We start from the raw sequence: 17,936 nt of genomic DNA, 5'->3' as shown, positions 1-17,936 counted from the left end.
AATTAACCATCCCTAATGTATAATTCCCTTGAAATCTAATAATTTCCAGAGAAAGTTTCCATTTAGTAATTTTTCGCCCCTTCGCAGTTCTCATATTTTTTTTTCCTCTTTTGAAGGCAATTCTTGGTTTGTTAAAAAAAATGACCAACTGTGTCACACTTGTTACGTTTTTCATTAGATAGCAAACAATATGAAATGAAAACAGACACTATCCACTCCATCTTTGTTGTCGACTAATTACATTTCCGAATCCCCGCTTCCTACGCCATACTTCGTCGTCACCGTCCTTGGGCCTCTTTTTGTCCAACTTTATTTCCAAATCAAACCGTATCTGTGGTGATTTAGTTTATTGTCATGGAAACAAAGTGCTGCTGTTGCAGTGCACACCTGCAGCCTGCTCTGCACTCTGTGAACTATCGGCAGCATTTCAGAATCTTTTCTCTTTTTTTTTTTCCCCCTACACACATATCCATTAAATTTCCATATTCTCAAAGGAAGCGGCGAAGTGAGGCGGACACTTTGAGAAGTTTCGGCTCAGATTGAGCCTCAGTCCCAAAGCATTCGGGTTCCAGAGGATAATCCTGCCAAATCTTTTTAGTTTCATGTTCTGCAGCGGGACATAAAGGCAGATCTGAGTTTACAGCAGGCCACAGCCGTAATCAGACAGACATGTCCTGAGCTGCAGCTGGCTCCAAGCATGGAAACGTCAAACTAAGTTACTGGTGAGTGACCTCACCCTCCAGTCGCTCAAGCACAGGAAGTCATGACAGTCCGACCTGGACTTTTTGCTCAATGAGAGCATCAATAAATATTGGAGTTTAGTGCAGCTTAGTGATATAAAAATCACACGTTTTTAAGTAAGTGGCGTCTTGAAGAAGCATATTTGTAAGACGGCGTATTAAAGCGCTTGCTAGTAGAAAAGCAAGAGTAAATTTGCGCCAGAAAAACCCCTGAAATTTTGAGATTAATCTCAGAATTTCCAAAAGAAAACTTGGAAATTTAAAAGTTGAAATTTTTTGATTCACTCCAAAATTTCTAACTTTTTCCTACAAAATTTAAGAGATCAATCTCAAATTTTCAGATTTTTTTTTTCTTGCAAATATTTTACTTGGGAACCCTGAAATTTACTTTTAAAAAAAATTCAATTCTCACAATTGCAGGTTTGTTTTACGGAAATGTACTCCTCCTTTATTTCTTTTCTATCTATAATGGCCCTATTATGCCGCTGGGTATTTCACATTAGAGTGTTTTTCAAGAGCAATATTTGTTTTTGTGGCGCTATAAATGTTGTGCCATGCAGTTACTGTCCTACAGAACTATTATCACCTAAAAATAAGTAATAAATGTATATATATTTTTAAATCACAATCTTTATCGTGATCACAATATTACCACAAAATATCGCACAAAACTCTAAGTCCACATCAGCCCCCCCTACTGGACGCTGTTTAACAACGTGGCCGTCCATCCTCACCTCGTCCTGTTCTGTCGATAGATGTGAGGAGATTATAACATGTCCGTCCTCTGAGGGATTCAGGATGTGTCCATCCCCCTTCTTCCTCCATCTAGCTGCTCACGCTGACCACAATATTGCTGTATCACTTACAGTAATAGCCGGCACTCAGAGTACTCAAAGGTGAAAGCCTCACTGAGAAGCTTCCTGTCCACACAGGAAATCTGGTCAAACTATGACCTCCTGTGTTTGCCATTTAAGAGGTCTTCTGTTTGCCATGATTGATTGGTTGTGTTTTCCTGGATGATCACTTAGCCTGCAGATCCTTGTTAAAGGATTGCAGTGCTGTCTTTTATCTCAATACGTCATGTCCCTCAGTTAATTTGTAGAAAACCTTTTGTTTTTGTCACACTAATTTTAATACCAGAAGAAGATAACCTGAGCATGTTTTCAGATGATTATTTTATGTATTAAAGTAATTGACTCTTAAACCTTGAAAACCAGTTTTCTTTGCATCATTTTAATTTAGCCACATTATAGGATTTTTGGGAATGAACATCCTGTAAAAAAAAATTCAGTCCAGTTTAAAGCAGACATATCATGCTTTTAAATCCTTCATTTAATCATTCAGCAGTGGTCTATATAAAGCTGAACTGTGACTTTTTTTGGTCTGAATTGCTGGTTCTTGTAGCTCCTGTGGCTCCTTTTTGACCCTTGGTCTGACAGCAACTCGTTTTGATGCTGTCCCTTTAAATGCTAATGAGGCCCTTCACACCACGCCCCCCCTCTAGGTCACAGAGTGTTGTACTCCAACTCATTCAGTCATTTTTGTTTGATAACAGACATATAATAATTATAATGATGCAAAAGCATCACATTTGGATTAAGTTTTCACCAAGACAGGATAAGCAGAGCCAAACTGTAATAAAATAATTAAAAACTGGCGGTACAGTTCTGCCTCAAGAAGCTAATAGCTAGCACCGTTCTCATGGTATTATTGTCTGATATTGAAATTAGATTATCTGAAGGATAGAATTGTTTTAAAAAAGCATAAGCAGATTCTTTGCAGTTAATAAGGCTTGAGAAAATGGGTGATTTAATTTAAAATGTCACTAAAACACTGGTTAAATAGACTGAAATGCTAAAAAAGCTGTAAATATTGAACATAGTCGGAGGTAAACAAGTCTAACCTGTAGCTTTGAGTTCAATAAAAACATGGCTGTCGGCCATACAAACACACCAGCAGCAGTAACACATTATATGAAACGAGTTATAGTTTAAGCTATAAAAATATCTATTGATTTTATAACTGGGTAACTTATATTTCTATATCCCACCTGTTGTCATGCTGCTGCACAAAAATAACTTGCATGAATGCGAAATGATTGGAAACAAGGCATGGTTCAGTTTGAGGTTTTAAGATAAAGCTTTCGTTTGGCAGTCGTTTGGTTTAAAACCTTTAAAATGATATGCCGGACTGTGTGGTGTGTATTTTGCAAGAGGATATTTTTGTATTCATTTAAAAAAAAATACAATTATTGTTTTAAATTGCAGAGATAACCCTTTCTTTAAAATCCAAAATACATTTGTAAACGTCAGCATTTATTTCCGACTCAATACCTGGGCAACCAATATGGCTTTCTTAATAAGTCAACCTCAAGTTGTCAGTCTTTTAACATTACTTAAAGAAAACTCACATTATTCTCCCCAATAAACATGCTTATTGGGGAGAATGAGAGGAACGGCAGGAGGGCTGAGGCGTTGGGGTCATGTTGGTTTGATGCCACTCAAAGAACATGATGCATCCGCACATGATGGACACAGGCAGATGGTGTTACCAGTAGACATCTTTACTTTTTGACGCTAAAGAAAAAAAAGGAGCTGATTGTGTGGTCTGACCATTATTTACAGAGGCCGGGGTCCACACCCATACAGTAGAAGGATTAAAGTTTTTCAGTGTTGCGCTGCACATGAGGAATAAACCCAGCAAAGACCTCGAAGACCAAAGCCATGTGAAATTGAACATATCTTCTCAATTCCTCATGGAAACTGTATAACTGAGCTGTTTGTCAATATCAGATGTCACTTTTACTAGTTTGCTTATTGTAGTCTGAGTTAGAGCTTTATCTTTCAGACTTTTCCCATGAAGCCTAAAATTGAATAATTGGTTTCAAAACAATAGGAAAATGTCAATAATTGCCGTTTTCATAAAACATAAATGGTTGATGGTTTCCCTACCAACAGAAATGTTACCTTTAGAAATAAACTGTTTGATGTAACATTGTGTTGCCACCTGAACCTGGCATAATCAATGTGATTACACTGTATGGAACGAAAATGCAAAATATTCACTAATAATTGCACATATGATGACCAATTAGAGCACAAAGTGGTTTTTATGCCATTGGGGAATGAACAAAAAGCTCCGGATGTTTGGCTAGCCGTGTCCTTGGGTTACATAAACGATCCTCTCAGAGATAAATGGGCGAAAACACACAGAGCACTTGTTTGGTAGCAGCTGAGGATCCGCTCTCCGTAAAACATGGCCGACGAAACACAAGGCATTCATCGTGAGGGTGGTGCTTACTATTCTCCCTCCATCAAACTGAGCCAAACATCAACTTGTGCTCCCAATCGTCCTGCCATGACTCACTGTGGAAGGATGGGGAGGAAAAGTGCTGACTTGATGGTTCTGGAGGCTTCGCCATGCAGCGCCTGAATGATTCCTGGCTGCGTCCCAGAGTGGAGTGTGTTTATTGTTTACCGGTGTCAACGCTCCACTGCATGTTGGCATGTCGTGCCGTTGACCTGCCGTGCCAGGATGTGGGCTTTTCCTGACGTATTTCGTCAAGCGAGCATTGTGCGGCGTGTTGATTTCCATCCTCGCTGCAGCTGGCCTCTGCTGTCTGTGATGGATTCCAGAAACTCCTGCTCGTCCCTCTGCGACACGAGTCTCTCCTCCAAACTTTAGACAAGCAGCACGGCGTCGTTTGATTCAGGAAAAAAAACCTGTCCAGCTAATATTCAGTTCAGTTTGATTCAGTTAATCTTGATGTTGGGCTGGTCCTCTGTAGTGGATTTAGGATCTGACCACTGCTGCCCGGATCTTAGTGCTTCCTGTGAAGGTGCTAATTTAAAACAGATGGTACGTGGAAGCATAGTTCAGATTAGCCAATAAAAGGAAGGGATTTAGAATCAGGGACGTCGTTGGTGCAAATGCCCTTTTCTCACAGGTAGCCTCACCTTTTAGTAAGTTTTTTTTCCCTTCTTTTTTACTGTATTTACCCTAAAAATTAGACTAGATTTATAGGTACTGTAAACTGCTATAGTGGTTTAGCATTTCAAGTTTACGCTCAAAAGAGCTTTACAGTTATGGGTAGCATCCTCTAACGAGAGATTTGGGACTCCGCTCCAAACTTTGACCAGTCTGGAATTTTCTCTGGCATTTTATGTAAGAAACTTTAAAAAACACAAACATTAAACAAAAGTGTCCCAGGAGTACTTTTAATTTGGTGATTTTTAACCATAGCAAATAGTTTGGAAACTACTGATTTACAACAAAAAGCAGTATTTGACAATACTTCCATTGTATAATATTACATATTTGTAATAGTTTCTTTAAAGTCTATAGTTAATGGAAGTTCATACTCTCAACCTTTTTTTAAGAATATTTTGTCATTCTGTTGGGAAAACTATTTGATATCGACACAGATTTCATTTTGAAATTCCATTTTTCAGAAAGCCATTTTCTCCAGCTATAAATACTTTTTCGACTTTGTGTAATATTCAAGTGCAGGTAAAATTGACAGTGAACGTCGTGTTCAAATGTGTTCACTTCTTCAAATTACTTTACCTTTATGAACTCATAATTGTCACTTCTGAGCTTTCGAAGAGGGTAAACAAACTTTCAGAATTCAGATTTCTAGATTTTTATTATAAGGAGTTAACTTCAAATCTTAGAGAAATAAACAACATGTAGCATAAGAGTCTTGTGCCTAAATAAATCTCTGGATAATAATATCCATCTAATTTTTTAGGTTTACTTGTAATGTTTCCTTGTCTCGTACGGTAGCCTGTGTTTCAGTTCAGAGCTGGTTGTAGGGACGACTTCAAAGCACCAGGCTACACCCTGTGGTTAGCGTAAAGTCAGACACACCGCCCGGCAGACTGCTAATATGTATACAACACTCTGTAAATCTAAGCCTGGCACACGCCCTCCCACGTGCCCAATCCCATTGAAGTTCATTATACAGACACGTTTCCTTGGAGTCACTGCGTCCCTCCGTCATACTGCACAGCGCTGAGCCTCTTCACTTCCTTCCTATTTCTGCCGTTTTTTTCCTCAAAACTATTTTAAACAGGCCTCTCAGGCATATTTCACATATGAGGAATTTCCTGTGTTCTGCCTTTATCGGAGAGGAACAACGGTCCAGAAGTAACACGCAGCAGGCCGTCTTCAGCCTGGAAGTGTTGCAGGATCAGACATGCATATGTTTGACTGATGAGACAATATGAAGACCCAGAAGGACGGGAGGAAAAATGACTTCCAATCCATACCATTTTGTCCATTTAGACATTTCACGATTTAGATTTTTGCCAGCTGGTCTTTTGCATTGTGTGATGCTCACTTTTGACTAATGGACCGCCTGTTATTTGCTCTCGGCAGTAATTGCAAACTAAAAAAGCAGCGCTTTCATAAACCACTTAGTCTTTTTTTTTTTTTTTTTTTTACGCTCTTGGGAGCTTTTCACAAACTGTTGCAGTCGTCCCCCTTGAGCAATAATGAATAGTTTGGCTGTCATTGTGCCTTTCAGAAATAATTGCGACAACATAATGAAATCAACTGCTTCTTTTCCATAAATATTATGACCAAGAGAGTTAAGCTTGTCTGTAATTTTACAGTCAAGGTAAATAATGTGCAAAACTCTTTATTAATACTAATTCTGTCATAATAAAAAAAATATATTTACATAAGGATACATAAGTTAGACAAGACCTTTGAGGATGAATAATAGTTTTTGAATCAAACATATAATCTCTGTGTTTAATTATTTGCTTTTGTACACCATTGTTCGTAATCAAGCCTGCACAGAAGATGTAAGTTGAAAATAAAAGGGTGCCAAGGACAGATACCTGAGGTACTCCACAAGTCATCTTAGTTTTTGATGACAGTAGCTTGAAAAGTTTTAAAAGTAAAGCTCCCACAATGTCAACTATCTTTCCCTGACGCCATGTCTTCTGCAAGTAACACTTCTAAATAAGTTAGAGGTACTACACCACTTAGCAAGTGGGTCACAAAGCAAACCCTTCATGTGAGAAGTCTTTCAAAATAAATAACATGTTTTTGTTGTTTAGCTCATTCTTTCAGTTTTACCATCTAGCAACATGATAGTTTTGTCTAAGACGTCTCGGTGAAAAATATTTATCTTGGAAAAGCTATTTAACTTCACCAAAGCCGTTGGAGATATTTAGTTACTCTAGCTGTGATTAAAAGGAGGATTTTTGAAACTTTTTGTGATGAATTGCAGCAAAATCAAACGGTTTCGGGTCATCTTCTAAAATTCTGTCCCAAACACTCCTAAAGCTGAGTAACAAACGGTAAGAAATATGAGGGAAAATATTATTTGTCAGTTAATAATAAATAGTTTGGCCATGGTTTAAATAGATTTTGAGTGAGAACGCATGACCTTCCTGTACTTAGATGAAAGACCGTAACTGATGAGAATATTTGCCTCCTGTGTGCTCTGGGTATTTTCTAAGCTTTGAACAACGCAGTGCAGATCTGGCTAACTCAATCTCTCAAGTCTAAATTAAATCTAGCTTGCTTTAAACAAGCCAGCAGTCAGATGAAGGTATTTTTCCATCCATTTCTGACCAAAACAACTAGCAATAGATTTTGTGCTGCTGTCCTGTTTAAATGCATTGATCCAGTCCCCATCCTGCCTGCCAGTACGGGAGATTACAAGCTTCCAGTCTGGGTGACGGCATTAGTACAGGGCCAACTTCAAGCCTTACAGTCAAACACACTGCAGAGAAGCCAACCTCTGCTGTTAGAGAACACAACATGACATTAAAGTTTGTCTCAATTACATCTAATTCAGACATAAAGCAGGTTAAAATGTAATAAACTTCATTGAACCAGCTTTCTAAGCTCATTAAATGAAATACTTTTGTACCAGAGCACATCGTTTTTGGTCATGATTATACCCAATCATCCACTTTTATAAGTGGATGATTGATAAAACATGGCTGTAACCTGGTGGTTAGACCATGTAACCCACTGTGTTTTTCTACTCTGTTTGGACATTTAATGAGTTTAAGTGTTTTCAGGCTTAGAAAACTGTGGAAAAAGAGCTCAAGCATGTTTGTTTCTCCATCCATGCATCATCCATCCACCCAACCAGTGGTTTATCCGTCCGTATATCCATCCATCCATCCATCCACCCATTAAAATGGTCCATCCATCAATCCATCCATTTCCCACTGTTTGTAGTGTTAGCAGGTATTTAACCTCTGACCTCCTTGAACAGGACAGGGAGTTGTGTAGATTGGTTGTTACTTTGACTTGAAGGATTCGTTTTAGTCTCTGTGGTTTCTGTCCGGCTCATTGAAACTCATCTGGAGCTAAAGCTGCATTTTCAGACAGTCTGCCTGAGTCATGGTTTATCAGGTGAGGTTTGGTGACAGCTGGACAGGCTTTGTTTCGTCTTCACAGCAGTCCTCCGTCCTGCCTGAATACAGAATGAGGTGCAGTATTAGTCAGCACCTTTCTGTGTTCCTGTAGAGCAGCTGAAGCGTAATGTGTTGCCCTTCACAGAGCGGCGATTGTATTTCAGCCTCTACAGCACTCTCCAGTAAGACTTCTGGACATTTCTATTGATTGGTTGTTTGGAGAATTTAGGCTGTGGGATCAGACGCCGAAAATGTTCTGATGTGCAGGAAAATGAGCCGGCCCAAATCTGGATGACAGGGTCATCATACGTGGATGTCAGGGGATGATCCAGTCAGCTAATCCAGATCACAGAGGGTTGGGGTCCAGCCAGGGCCAGACTTTCCTCTCCAACTCATCCCCAGCACATCAGCAGCTGGCCTTGACCTGCAGGTCTGCTCTGTTTGTTGACAGTCCTGTTATGTTCTGGCAGATTGGCATTAGCACTGCTAGCATCTGCTGGTTGGAGATTAGATGTTAGCTGCCACGTTTTACTTTCCATCTGGTCTTGATGTCTAATCGGCAGAGACGGGCAGAGGCCCAGAAGATGTCGGGACAGAAACCAGATTTTCTGTCTTTCAATACCTTCACATTTCTTCTCATTTTTCTAAAAAGGTGGCATCGGACTCTCACTGTTTTAAACTTGTGCGTTCTTTAACCTCAGTGCTGACAGCTTGATTATAGTCTCTCACCAATGGCTGTTTCTGACAAGCTAATAGAGGATGTGAAACAGCAGGTCGGCCATTTTCTCTCTCTCCCTCTAATTTTGAGGTGCTTTTGGAGGCCTTAGGACTGCCTCCTTTCTGATTCAGTGTCACGTCAACCTAAGTGGTCTCTTGGTGATGGATGATGAAGTGCAGAGTCTCTTAACTTCATTCTTGACCTTACAGGTTTGATTTGGTGGCTCAGGCTGCCAGCTACTGAATAGAAAAAGCTAAAGCAAAATGTTGTCTGTTTCAGTCTTCAACAGAAAATATTTCCAAGAGCTCCTGGTTGTTGTTCCATCGGCAACATTTCCCACCGACAGTTTCCCTCTTTAGCAGTTGGGTGGATCTGGGGGGCAAACCTTGTTCAGGCTGCAGGTCAACAACTGAGATTTGCCATTTTTACAGGAGTTAGCATTTTACTTTCTAGATGTGTTTGTTGTTGGTTGTTACAGTGGTGTAGGTAAAAGCAGATGTAGGAGGTTTCTGATGAATTTTAATTTTAGAACAGCATGAGTAATCTAAAAGATGACCTCATCTATGGAGCTTCAGCTATGAGAAACTAAGAAGCTTCTATTGTTGTTTGGGGAATTTTCTGACCGTCCAAAGTCAGAGTCTGAATAAAATGATAAATTCATGCAGCTCTTCTGCTTACATGTTGGCAAAATAAACTCGAGTTTAAACTTCTAGTTGTTTTAAACTTTAAACTAATTATTGCTTTCACCACAGATGTAGCCATGTTTAGGCTAGCATCTTGTAGCCAAATAGAAGATCAACACGTCTTTCATGAATTGCGTTTTCTCTTGTCCGTCTTATTGTGCAAAGTGACTAAGAGATCTTAGTATTCATTTGGCTGAAACAATGAGGGAAAAAATAGTTTTTTGTTCCACTGGCCACTGCTGGTTTGGTTAAAACAACCATTTTTTTTTGACAATTTAAAGTCCTCACATTAAAAGTTGATGAATTTCAACAATGACTTTTCATTCATCTTTCTGTCAATTTTCCAAACTAGTTTCAGCTGGTGACAAACCAGCTCTGTGTGTTAATAAAGGTATAAACCAGTGGAGCTGAATCCTCAGGGGTTTTTTCCACAGTTTTCTCTCGTTCCTCCTCCAAACTTCTGATGCCTCTGCGTTCATTTCCTCTGACATCTTTAGCGGTGCAGGTGATGGATAGCTGCAGCACGGCCGGGGCTCTATAAATAAACCCCCCTTCATCTGGTTTGTGGTTGCAGGAACAAGCAGGACTCTGCGGCTTGCAGTCCTTTCTGGGTTGGATGGTTTGCTTGTGCCGCTGCAGCCTCTCTCTGCAGCCTCTCTCTGCAGCCTCTCTCTGCAGCCTCTCTCTTCTCTCCCTTTGTCTGCTCTGCTGCAGCGCCCGGCCCTGCCTGCAAATGAGCACCATCGACAGAGCGATTATTCAGCACAGGGCAAGCCCTGCACCCCATCCTGCACCTCGCGTTGCACTCCTGCCGCATTCGTTGTCATGTTTGGATGCTTCCCGCGTTCAGAAGAATCTGAGCGCCTTCAGGAGCAGAAATGAGAATAAAATGCTCTTTGTGGAGGTTTCAGATGCAGACAGAGGTCTTTCATCTGTAGACCCAGTCTCCCCCCGGGGGCTGGGTGAGCCTCATATCCCTTTCAAATATGAATTAATGTCTAAAACATGAACATGTTTCTGGTGCTCAGACATGGCTGGAACCCAGCATCCCCAACCCCCATCGGCGTGATGCTGCCTTCAGCCCCAACTGTTGGTGTGTATGGTGGAGGGGATGTGATTGGCTCGCTCTGGTTTTGTGTGTGTGTTGGTGGAAGAAGTGTGTAAGCTGCAGCAGTGTGCTCTCGCCGGCTCCAGTAGCCGGCGTAGAAAACATCAGTCATCCCAGCGAGAGCGCCGCTGCCCTGATGACTCCGTCTCCCGCTCCTCTGCCTCCTTCTCATCCGTTTATTTCTTCTTCTCCTCTCTCTGCAGAAGCCGCCACCCGCCCACCCACCGGCCCATTCAGCCCCTCGCTCCCCACGCCAAAAACTGGACCCGCCTCACCAGGTAAGCTGCTAAAAGCAACTGCGTTCAAATCATCTAGAATATGCATGTAAATCCCCCCACCCCCTACACTTTTTGTCCCTCAGGGCTTTCTTTTCTTCCCACCTTTAATTTCAAATCAATATTCCTTCTTTGTCCTCTTTCTTTTGTTTGCAGAAATTCAAATTTCTCAGGATATTTGCAGCTATTGAAAACAGTTGAGCTGATGTTATGATAAGCCCAGGGTTGGTTCTGGATTTTAATTTATTTATTTTTTTGCTGACCTTTAGTCTTTGAGACGCTCTCTGTCTAGACAACACAGATTATTCAGCCACTAGCGGGCCGTGAGAGCATATCTCTGGATATCTAACACCATTGGCTGCTTTATTTTAGAGACATCTTAGCTTGTGGTGCCAAGTGCCAGTAGCCAGTAGCTTGTTGGTTTCTCAACCAGGCCAGGCGACACCGCGGGACACGTCAGACTGTCTGTTCTCGTTGGCAGAGCTGGCTGTCAAAAGTTCTCCATCGGCTCGGTCAGGGTGCGCTGTCGAGCAGGTGGTGTATGCTGCTGATGAAAAAAAATCACAGCAGCCTTCTTCTTCTCTGGATATTCCTAAGACTGTGTACTGTTTTGATTTGTACCGTAGGAAGACTTGTTTATGTCTTTGTTCTGCTGTTTTTAACCCTTTTAATGAAGGGCGTCATGTTTATGGTGGTGATTTTTCTTCCCTATTTGTTGATTTGAGCTGTCGGTCAACCTTATATCTCGGTATATTTGACCCTGTTTGAATTTATATGACAACACAAAAAACCAGCATAGCCGCTGTTTACAGGAGTTAGCATGTCAGTTGGTAAAATGAATAGCTCACAGTTTTAGCTTGGATATTACAGAAACGTAGCCAAACATTGTTTTAAAACAATCTGCAGCATTAGGTAATAGGAGTTAGCATACCTGTTTCTGTCAGTAAAATAAATAACCCATGAGCAGCTAACTCAGCTAACAACCAATTGGCATATTTTTAGCACCCCCATGTAGCCTAGCTTAAGGGGAAACGGTCAAAAGTAATATTATGCAACACAAACCACAAACATTGATTAAACACAGTCTGATTGTAGCATGTTTGCTAACGTAATCAGTCACAATGACTTGATGAGTTACAGCAGTTAGCATATCTGTTGCTAATATAACCAGCAACAGACATCGGCGCAAGTCTCCTATCCTCAATAGCCTATCTGCTGCTTAGGACAACTTTCCAAAAGGTAAATGACAAAAAAAGACAGTAACTGTGAAGCACGGTGGTGGAACTGTTATGGCTGGTGATTGAGTCTTTCCAACTTTCAGTACGCTATTATTTTGCCCCTAGGGGTCATGTGAGGCAGTGATTATTATTCGGTTGATGATGGTTGGGTATCAGAACATGGAGGGTTGCGTAACGACAAAGATGCAGATTGGAGTTGTGCTGAAATGTGGTGGGAGGATTTTAACTGGTGGACCATGATGCACATCGCCCACATGGAACTGCTAAATGGTTATCAGCTTGTTTTTCATCACATTAGAAGCACTAATTTATATTGTTGAGAGGACATTTTATCCGTTTGGATCACATCCGTGACTGGTCGTCTACTGGGTCCATCACATGCTCACCAACATGACGGCCCGCGCCCCCGCCGCACCCATTCTCTGTCTGTCTCTGTTTCCGTCCGCCTGACGGTTGCTGGGCAGCTCCCAGGCGAGCCGTCTCCTCTCCGGAGACCGACTCAGGGTGACATGCAGGACAGAGGGGGGCAGCGCGCCCTTCCTCTGCCCTCGTTTTTAGGGATGGAACCAGAGGCCTGTCCCCCACTTCACCCAGCACGGTCAGCCCAGGTTGTTGACGTCTGCAGCCGTGGGAGTCGGCTACGACTAATCACCGTTAGTCAGCCCGGGCTTTGAGATCTGGACATGGAGGTGGTAGGAAGTTGCTAAATGTGCAACGCAAGGCCTTTATGAGCGTTTCTTTCCTGCCGTTCAGACTCCAGCTACAACTGAAGCCCGCTCGGCGAAGGTGTTACACATCCTGGAGGTGGTGAACGTGTGGGAAGGTGGCAGAGCAGGAAAGCAGTTCTCACACCGCCTGCTGATGTGGAAACTCAACCACACAGACTTCTTTTACATTTCTGGGGATGTTCCTTTACCATCCATCACCAACAAAATACTTCTGTACTGTAATATAAAATGTTATTAGTGAACGTAAGGTCATATCAGCCCTGATGCACTGGTGGAGGAAGTGTCATGGTGAGGAGATGTTTTGAATTTATGTGTTTTTGTTGATTCTTCAGCTCTCAATTATGCTTCATATGACAAATATCAGAGAAACATAAACATAACTGTCGTTTTAGAGCTTAAATGCTTTGCATGGAAGTTGCTCGTTAGCGCCCTCATTCTGTTTGGAGGTCATTTCATGCCCAACCTGTCAGGATCAGCTAAAATACAGCTTGGTGCTCACATTCCTGACCTCTAGAGAAGTTCATAGGAATGAAATGTCTGCCTCCAGGCTTCGTTTCTCCCCGCCTGGTGGCAACATGTTGATTGATGGATGGGAAACACTTTCATTCTGAGCCGTTTTGCTGCCCGTTTCCACATTTTTAAATGCAGCTGTTGCCTTCGGGGCTCAACAGCCAGCACCTGCTTACGCTCGGTTTTAATCTGAATTCACTCTCCATGCTTTAAGCTCGCAGATTGCATGGCGGTCGAGCTGTAGAGGTTTCTGATTGGATGTAGAATATTAAAGCACACTTGTATGTGAAATGATTTCCTGAGTGGAAAGTTCAGGACTCAGACCCAGATTTCCCACGGTTTGCTGTCCTAAACAGGATATTACTGCAGCTCCTGACCTGAGGTCATGTCTGACTATAGGATTCAAAGTTCCTCCACACACACCTACAGAAAGGAAGATTCAGGTTTCCACAACTTTTAGCTCCACAATCTCCTTCCTGGTTTTACTTAATTAGATGGTATTTGGGTTCCTGTGTGTGATATATAAGATCATCTTCTCTGATTTTTCTGTCAGTCTCAAATGTTTTAGGTCTTGAACAGACAGTAAAAAGTAGAACCATGGTCTGGTATTTGTAGCTGCTTCACACTGAACGACACATACAGTTTAAGATTATTTTTAGGTGAATTATAGTAATTTAAATTCTTGTTCCTAATTTTATCCCTTCAGTTCTACAGTTATGTAGTGCTATGACACTTCTATTTTTAATTATATACAAATTCTTCCTGGAAAAATCTTTGTAAAGTCCTCCAAATTAGTGTTGCCTGTGCCTAACTACTTTAATGTCCTCATGTCCAGCTTTTTTTCTTTTTTTTTTCTTTTTTTTTTTTTGGCTAATTTTTTCTGTTTTTTTTTTTATTTATTTATTTTTGTATGCTGTTTGCTGTTTGTTCTTTATTTCCTGTTTCTATTTTTTAAAGCACTTTGTGTTGCTCTGTCAATAATAACAGATTCTGATATTGCTGTTAAACAGATTAAATTTTGTCTTCATATTTAATTACGGGTTGTGGTTTTTCATCCAGAATCAGCTAAATTTAGTTTGGTTTCTCTCAGTTTACAGCGTCTGTTCACTCTTGAATAACATCACCATAAAGAAGATCCCAGTTCAACACACTTTGGTTAAAAACAGACTTTTTAGGTCAAAAGTTCTAACATTATTTACGCTACTTAATACAGTAAAACATCGTTGAAGTTTAACACAGTTAGTAAAATTTCTGGAATCAATAAAACGTCTAAGACGGCTGTAGATTTTCAGATTCCCCAGACCTCTTGCCTTTAATGTAGCATCCTGTGTGTGTTTTATGGAGGTGTGTGTCGGCCTGGGGATGAGCATGTTGGGCTCCCTGTGTGTGGGGAGAAGGAGGCTGTCAGGGTGAATTATGGGTGAGGAAGTGGGGGTGACAGCCAACTTAAAAAAGGAGGAAGCTGGGAAACCTCAGAGGGCTGCTGTCTGATTTTTCCGACCGGACCCCCAGGTTGAACCGCAACACCGACCACAGCTGCCTCACGAGTCACGTTATCACCACAAATCCGCTACTTTTCTACATCATACCAGCTTTATAAAAAACAACTGGAAATGTAATTAGTACTTCAGTCTTGTAGTTTGCAACGGTGAAATACAAGGTTGATATAATAACATGGTCAGCTGTCATGGGGATGTTTGTGTCGTAGTACAACGTAGATTTAACATAATGCCATAAAGTACAACGTAGTTACAACGTAGTACCATGTAGTATAGTGCAACATAATAGAATGTGATACCATGTGGTGCTACAACGTAGCCTCCTCTGACTAAAATCTACTTTCAACATGGATTTTTCACAGTGTGAATGTTGTGAAGGATAACTGGCTTATCTATTCACATATTACAATATAAAACAATTATAATTACAAAGAAATTTAAAACGAAGCCATTGACCCAAGAATTGTACACTAAACCAAATAAAACTGTTGTTTTTGTCAGTGACCACGTCCATTTGTGGATCAGAGGTGTATTGACCTCAACCAGTCCTTCTGGTTTGGTTTTCGCAAACCAAGGTCGCGTCTAGATCCTCGTTTAAAAGCGTCGAGGAAAAGCAGCCACAGCTCGTTCCCTTCTCTTTCTTTAAATTTATTTTAAAAAATAGCTATTACCTAATTTCTTAAACATCTTTTCCCCATCTGCCCCCCCTTTTGATCCTTTTAATAAAGATGAACACAGTTTTTCTGGTCAGTGGAGCGCTGAGATTAAGATTCATTTCCTGTTTCTCATTCCTCATGAAGAGCCGATATCTGTGGATTAGCTCGGCCTCTGACCTCGTTCCTCATCCGTCGCTCTGCTTTCTGCCTTCTCTACAACCCATTCATCTCTTGGAGGAAGAGGAGCACATGGGTCAACACGACGCGAAAATGGCTGAAAATGCTAAGATGTTCGACAAGGAACGTTTTCTAGACTTGATCACAGTTGACGAGTCACTCTGTGTGATGAACAGAATTTGATACGATAGAGCTTGAGGATCACTGATAAGATTGTGGGCATCAAATTATCAGCACAGCTTCCTGTAAAAGCTTCAGTTAATGAGTTTGGAGATAAGATGAGACGTTGCTTAGATACTCTGTGTGATGACAAGCTGTGGGAATCAGGGAGTCGGGGGGCGGATTCCATTTCTGGAGCTTTGACAACAGAAACACAGAATGAAACGCCCCAAAATGATTCTGGACTTTCATAGAAACATTTAACCCTTGTGTGTCTGATGACTGAGGCTGACAAGTGATACGGGTGTGGGGTCGGTTGGACCCCATTTGTAAACACAAGGGTTAAATAAAGAAATGAATATTATTTTTTGGATCTTTATGAAGAAATGGAAAACCTAGAATATTTTTAATGGTGGCTAAACAAATAAACTTCCTTCTGCTAGCACTATTCAGAATTTGGAGCCTAATGATGGATTGGTATCAGAAGAAATAAGCTGTTTTCCAAGTAATTAAAACTTGTGAGAAAATTTGGAACTAAATTATAATGGGAGTGAATTACAGTTTCAATGTGCCTTCTGTACTCTTGATTTAACCGAAAGCCTCAAATTCCTCGTCTGTATAAAACGTATTGTGTGAAAATAGACAAAATTACCGGCATGTGTATGCATAAATTGTAAATGTAGAGATAAAACTGCTTACATGAAAGTCAGTGGGTCCGTTAGGACACCAATGATATCACAAAATCCAAACTGTAGTTTGGCAAAAACCATGAAAGTTAACAACAACCAGGTGAGAATGATGAAGTTCAACTTTTTACCTCTTCAAACTTTTTGGGTTTTTCTATAAAGCAGGTTTTTTATGTAATATGTTAACACTGCACAAGGCATCACTACTTATACATCTATCATATTTCCAATAGAGAAATGTTTTTATGTATTTTTACATCATTTAAATTGTGACAAATGTGAGACAAATGGAGCAGAGTAGAATGAGAGAACAGCCGTTTACTGTCGCTGTAAACAAATTCTTTGCTTTGGTGCTTCTATTCCTGTCATTTCCTGATATTTTAGGGGCAGGATGGAACCACAAATCTCTCTGTGTTTTTTCCCTCTCTTCTTTATATAGTAAGCTTGCTGTTCTGGCTCGGCCGCCATTGAAAGAGAAATTACTTCCTGCTGCACTCTTTTCTTCTTATTACAGTTGCTTTCCTTTTATTTATCACACCAAGCAGCTTCCCTTTGGAGAATAGTTTGTCTCCCTCTTTTTTTTCCTTTTGCACCGATAAAAGAAAATTCCTTAAAAATTTGCCAAGAAGCAAAATAAATCTTTTAGCTTTGGTTATTCCTCTAATATGTCTATCTCAATTCATAACAGGCAACTGTTTTCACATGTTAAGTTTACTGAAGACAAATCATTTGGACAGTTTTTATTTAATGTAAGAAATCATGAGAAAATGTCTCATACCTCTTTCGTGCAGTAAACATATCAGATTTGTGTCTCCTGCCAATTATGAATGAGATGTTTAATAAAATCCATACAAAGCCAATGCTTAAATATGGCCCCATATGGTTTAGATCAGAGGTGCCCAAACTTTTTGAGACCATGATCTACTTTTTCTCTTTTGTCTGAGATCTACCACATGACACGAAGATATAAAAATTGTAAATGAAACTCTATTGACTTATTTTATATGTGAATGTACATCAGTTACAGCAGACATTAAAGTAATAGAAAACTTCATGCAGTTTCTTCCTCAGTGAGATTCTGACACTGGGAGGAAGTTGCTGGTTTCTCATAGTAAGAAGCTGGTTGCAAACCAGAGGCCAGCAGGCATCAATCAGTTATGGTAGATCTAAAATTTGGTTTCATGACCTCAACGTGAGAAATTGCAGACTGATGGGAGGAACCAAAGAGCACTGATAAGTTAAAAGCACATCTTCTGAAGTTGGGATATTTTTCCAGAGGTGTCGCCTCAAACCAGATGTTGGACTGGATTTTATTTCAGCGTCATTTGTGAACCTCAGCTCCTCATTTCCAACGTCGGAGCTACGCAGGTTGAA

The 17,936-nt window shown here is 40.6% G+C and overlaps 1 protein-coding gene across 1 annotated transcript in view; it reads left to right on the top strand.

Annotated features, from left to right (window-relative positions):
* Window positions 1–17,936, top strand: part of LOC106914874 (uncharacterized) — a 53,396-nt gene that overhangs the window by 10,919 nt on the left and 24,541 nt on the right. Inside the window, exon 2 of the mRNA XM_014982010.2 lies at window positions 10,838–10,912. The gene's annotated coding sequence lies outside the window, so the exon portion shown is untranslated. The remainder of the gene's footprint in view (window positions 1–10,837; window positions 10,913–17,936) is intronic.

This window comes from Poecilia mexicana, unplaced genomic scaffold (genome assembly GCF_051168715.1).
Source record: "Poecilia mexicana isolate PSO_F unplaced genomic scaffold, ASM5116871v1 scaffold_2, whole genome shotgun sequence".
NCBI lineage: Eukaryota > Metazoa > Chordata > Actinopteri > Cyprinodontiformes > Poeciliidae > Poecilia > Poecilia mexicana.
The sequence above is the reverse complement of the archived record's forward strand: the minus strand, read 5'-3'. Positions and strand labels throughout refer to the sequence as shown.